Below are 6,000 nucleotides of genomic sequence, written 5' to 3'. Positions count from 1 at the left end.
GAAGCAAACACGAACACACGAGGTAAAGTAAGTATAAAAATGAAAGACAAATATGTAAATAAGCCTGCGGGGATGGCTCAGTCAGTAAGTGCTTGCTTCACACCAATGAGGACCAGAGTTCGGACCCCAGGACCCCAAGTTAAGAGTTGGGCATGGCACTACACACCTGGATCTCAGTCAGTCCCGGGAGCCGAGGCCATGAAGACCCCCAGGCTTGCTGGCAGCCATCTAGCCAAACCTTCCAGCCCCGGGTGCAGCTGCCTCAAAAACCAAAAAGTAAGGGAAGATTTGACATGGACCTGTAGGCCCCACCTGCATCTGCACACGCATGCATGCGTGGGTACCAGCACTACATGTACACGTGTCCACATGAACATGTACACACACAAAATTAGACATGATTCATTTTAAGGAGGCAAAGTCCCACTGTTTTTCCTAGGCTGGAACAGCGCTCAGGGGCCACTGGGTTGTAGAACTTCTTCCCCACGCTGGCTGAGGGAGGTGCACCCATGTCATGGACCAGTTTCTCTGTCCACTGCTATCTCCCTTACCTCTCAGAGGCTCCCAAACAATTCCCCATAGGCAACCTGAGCACAAGCCCCCACTCCGAGAAGGCCCAACGTAGGACATGGTGTGCATTGCGTCCCACAAGACTTATTTGTGCTTTGTTTGCTTAGCCTGGTTTGTTTGGAAACTTCTTCCTGGAACCCCTGGTCCCCTCCTCTCCACCTCCTGAGTTTGGAACCATAGGCAAGATCCAACAGGTCTGGTGTGTGCAGTGCCAGGGCCCCAGGCATGCTGGGTAATCATTGTACCCAGCTGCGTCCCCGGCCTCTAAACAAAGATTGAATAGCAACCTAGAGATGGAGGAGGGAAAGAAGGAGACTTGGGAACATCAAGAAGGGCGGTATACACAGCGGGAAGAATACTAACATGAAGGCCAATGGAACAGTCAATTGGGGGGGGGGGCGGCTCTTGAGCAGTATCGAGTGTCCTGATGAAGGAAGGGAGGAGGCGCATCAGTCAGGCTCTGCATAGTCTAAAAAGCTTCCTGTTTCCTTAGATTGATGATCCCTCTTATAGGCAAGCGCCTCAGACACTTGGGACAGGTAGAACAAATTACCACAGATGAGGTGGCTTAAACAGCAAACGTTAATTCTTCACAGTTCTGAAGGCTAGAAAAACCAAGGTCAGGGTACCAGCATGGCTGAATCCTGTTGCAATCGGTCTGGATCCCTTTTTTCTCCCACAAACTTAAAATTAAAGCCACTTCTGTAGCTGCTGTTTAGGAATCAGAAATTGAAATACACCACGAGGATAGCAAAGGACTGATTTGAAAAGTCAAGGAGAGGTATTCCAGGGAGTCACCAGAGGGATCTTTCCACCATGCTGGACAAACTCCACATGTGCTAGGTGTGTTCTGATTTGTCTCTCTCAACAGAAAAGTCGGTGTGTTCATCTCAAGGTGTTTTCCCCTTGATGATGTCAGCTGATGTAGTAAAACCAGAAATAACAAGTGCAGGTAGAGGATTAGGTTCAGTTAAAAAATATTCCTTGCGTTGGTGGCACACACCTTTAATCCCAGCACTCGGGAGGCAGAGGCAGGCAGATCTCTGTGAGTTCGAGACCAGCTTTGTCTGCAAGAGCTAGTTCCAGGACAGCGTTCAAAGGCACAGGCACAGAGAAACTTTGTCTCAAAAAAAAAAAAAAAAAAAAAAAAAAAATATATATATATATATATATATATATACATATATCTCACTGGGACAATACATGAGGCCACTGGCAGTGGGTCCAAGATCTAACACTAATGCACACACTGACTTAGTGGCGCCCATTCTATGTGGAGATCCCTTGCTCAGCCTAGACATGGGTGTGGGGTGGGGAGGTGCCTTGGTCCTGCCTCAAAGAGAGGATGGGACAGACTCAGTAGACTTCCTAGGGGAGGCCTTACCTCTCCAAGGACCAGATGGGATGGGGGAGAGGGGGGAGCGGGAGGAGAGGAGGGAGGGCGAACTGGGATTGGAATGTAAAAAGTAAATTAATAAAAACTAACACTGGACGGAGTGATATTGAGAAGACCCTGAAGCCACACTGCCCAGAGCTGGACGCAGCACCGTTTGCTTGCACGGCCACCAGCAGAAGGTGCCACTGCTTTGAGCCTTAGTCTGCTCACCTGCAACATGCATGATGCTTTGAATATGAAACGTCCCCCGTGGGCTCATGTATCTGAGCTCGCAGCGCTATTTGGGAAAGTTATGGAAACTTCAGGAATTGGAACCTTAGTGGAGAAAGTGCATCACTGGGAGTGAGCTTGGGAGTTTTAGCCTCGCCTCTATAAAAGAAAGCTTTTATGCGTTCTGCCTGGTCCCACAGCCGCATACAAAGTAATCACTCCGTGGCTTAATATCAATTATGATTGTTTGGTCAATGGCTCGGGCATTTTACTGACTGGCTCTCACAATTAAATGAATCCGTTTTTATTTTATTCTGTGACTACATGGCATCTCCCTGGCTCTGCCTTCTTTCTCCCCATAACTGTGTTCGGACTTCCTGCCTAGCTATACTCGGCCCGATACAGCTTCATTCATCAACCAATAAAAGCAACACACAGTCACAGCACACAGAAGCACACCCCCATCACACCCTCTGCCCTCTGTGCGCAGCTGAGATGCCAGTGAGCGCTGGGCTTCCTGCCACTGCCTGCGCCCCGCCTCCCCTGACATAAGGGATGCTTCCTCCGGAACAATTGTAAGTTAATGTCAGCTCCTTCTTTCACACGTCATTTTAGGTCGTGGAGTTTATCGCAGCAACAAAAATGATTGCTATAATTTGGGGTACTAAGAGGACTCTGCAGAGCTGCTGCTAGGATCCCTTGGCCTTTTGTTCCGCACAAACATGAGGGCTGTGCGTGCAGCAGAAGCTCTGCTTGGAATCTCAGCGCTGTGGAAACCAACACTGGAGCCAGTCTAGACAGATCAGTGAGCTACGGGTTCAGTGAGAGACGTCTCACAAGATGAGGTGGAAAATAAGGAAGGCGTGTCAGACGGAAGCTGCAACAGCTGGACAAACTGCACTGAACACCGCACGTTGGTGGAACTTCAATTGAGAGGTTTAACTTGTGTCAAAACCTGGCCGTTTAATTATAATCCAAGAAACAGCCACACAGTCCAGACAAAGCTCTAAAGAGCTCAGGGACCATCTAAACATGTGGGAGCCATGGTTCAGACTTCAACTGGCTGTGGGAACTACATTTTCAAGGCCAATGGTGGTGGGAACTACATTTTCCGGTTGGGTTGTAATCTTTCTTACAAAAATGCTCTTTCTCTAAGTGTTGTAGTGAAATGTTCGAGTGGTTTGGTTTCCCCACAGCAGGATGCCGCCAGTAATAGGGATCATAGCTACTGCTGAAGTGCTTGAGGAATTATAAAAGATTTTCCTTCCAAATGGGGGAAATCTTCCAAGGATTTCTGCCACCCCTGGGGGCCCATCTCATGTCCTCCTCCTGGTGCAGCAGACACTTCACCGGCTGCAAACCTCCCCAGCCTGCCCTTGAACTTGATATTTTCCTGCCTCAACCTCCCAGGTGATGGGATTACAGGCACGAGCTACAACAGCCAGTTCCTGCCGTCCTGGGGATTGGTCTCAAGGCCCCTGTGGCACCAAGGCACCTACTGGCTGCACTGCATGCCACGCCCACCTTTCCTTCCAGTTCCTGCAGTGCTCATTGCTCTTTCTTATTCCATTCATAATCTGGACTGCCTCAACCCCAACAGAATTAACAGCAGGTAGCCTACCTTGCTTCCCACGCAATAGCAAAGCTTCGGCTCTTTCAGACTTGCTACCTACCGGCTTTCGGTTTTGGTCGGGAAATTTACTTGTTTTCCTAGTTGCTAAAATTCTCAGTACAAGCTCGCATGAGTCACATGTACATGATCTATGTTCTCCAGAGGAATATTAAACTACCTCTAATCTGGTAAGTAAACATGGTTACCAAAGACCTGCATGACTCAGGAAAGGCGCAACACCCCAAATCAAGAAGCGTTCTTGATGCAAATAGCAAGTGTTATTCCACCAAGCTGGGATCCACAGCCATATGCCACACGGGTAGAGGACTGAGGACCCCTAGTGAAGAATTGTGCTGATAGGGGGCGCTGTCGTGGGCATCCTAAGAAGATGCAGATATCCTGGCTGTAGTCTGTCAGGCTGCTTTGTCCAGCTGTTTTGAATGTAGGATCACCTGGTACTCTGTTTCAGGGGGTCTGGCTTGATCAAACCACATTAGTCTGGAAGGAATCCACAGCTTTTCATTTTCTGTGGAAACAAAAATAGAAATCCTTTCCCCCAGTAACTTGTCCTTAGACTTAAATTTTAGAGTCGTAGCATTTTTAAAATATATAAATTGGATTGATCCAGCATTTGTTTTAACAGTTGTTATTTTCTCAGCAGTCAAAAGATACAAAGACAATATAACATCACACAGTAACCAGATTCTCTCTGAGCTTTTCATCTCTATGTGGCTTTATTATTACTCTGTTTCTTTTACTTTTTATTTTTTATTTTTTTGAGACATGGTTTCATTGTGTAACTTTTATCTGTCCTGGAATTCACTCTGCATACCAGGATTACTTTGCAAATCACAGAGATTTGCTTGCCTCTGTCTCCCGAGTGCTGGGATTAAAGGTATGTACCACCATACCCACTGTTAGGAATGGAAGATAGGAGGGACTAGGAGACAAGGAGGGAAGAGGAAGGAGGAAGGAGGGTGAGGATGGAGAGTCTGGAAAAAGCAAAATGCCGGCTGGCTCCCCAGTAAGAAAAATACATAGAAATGGGTTAATACTTAAGACAGAGCTAGCCGATAAGAAACTAGTACCAGGCCAACAAAATTATATCTAATACAGAGTCTCAGTGTGTTATTTGGGGCTGGCGCGGCTGTGGGCCAAGACCAGGCGGCAGGCGGAAAAACCATACTCCTTACAGAATTGAGATAGCTTTTATAGGATTTACATCAAAGCTAACAAGGCCAGTTTCAAAGCTAGCCTGTTATTTTCATTAGGCCTAAAAGCAAGGTCATGGGACAGTTCAAAACTTGGATGGTTAATAAGACTTCCTAGGTTACAGAGATTTCGTAGAGTATGCAGTTTTTACAAGGCGGGATTGTTTAGTGAACCTGCAAGTTTAGGGGGTTTTCTTTCTCTAGGACCAGCGGGCTCAGTGGCCTTGTCCTAAGATAATGGGGGGCAGGGAGAATGTGCTCTCCAGTCAGGGAGTTATTTGTATCTATTGGCAGAAGCACTTGTTCTTTCTGGCTTTCTCTTCTTGCCATGAGTCCCGTCTCTTTTAGTTATTAATTTTGTTTGTGGACAGGATGAACCATAACAGTTCCCAGACTGTTGTTGTGGATTTCAAATACATGCTGGTGGGTATTCTTTAGACTTCTGATTTCCAATGGTCATGGGAAAGCAAGGCTGTATATTTTTTCCTTTCAGTTACATTCACCGGCTTGGGTCATTTCTGCACTACTGTAGGGAACATTAGTGAGTCCCGGGAATTTTACCTGCTGAATTTAATATGCAAGTCCATTCTTTTTGGCGGGAAGGGGGATACCAAGCTGGCCTCACATTTGCTATGTGTGGAAGATGACCTGGAACATCTGACGTTCTACATTCCAGAGTCAGTGGATCGTAGGCGTCTACGGCTCTCTTAGCTCTTTCTAAAGTTTAGTGCTCTCTCTCCAGGTCTAGGTGACCTTTACCTCCTGGAGGCCCATTCTGTGTGAAGGTAGCATTTGCTAAACAAGCTATGTCTGAGCTGCTCCTACAGGTGCTGCCTTTATCTCTCCTTCAGTTCCCAGAACCCAGAGACCCCACTCCATCCTCCCTGTGTTTATTTCTAGCTCCAGAGATTCACTGGACGTAAAGTCTGCTTTCTGGGCATTCCAGTCCCTCCCCCCAGTGTGGTCCAAACCAAATCCTGAATCCACACTTCAGTCTCACT

The sequence above is a fragment of the Phodopus roborovskii genome, unplaced genomic scaffold, assembly GCF_943737965.1.
Source record: "Phodopus roborovskii unplaced genomic scaffold, PHOROB, whole genome shotgun sequence".
Taxonomy (NCBI): Eukaryota; Metazoa; Chordata; class Mammalia; order Rodentia; family Cricetidae; genus Phodopus; species Phodopus roborovskii.
Note: the sequence above shows the minus strand (reverse complement) of the source record.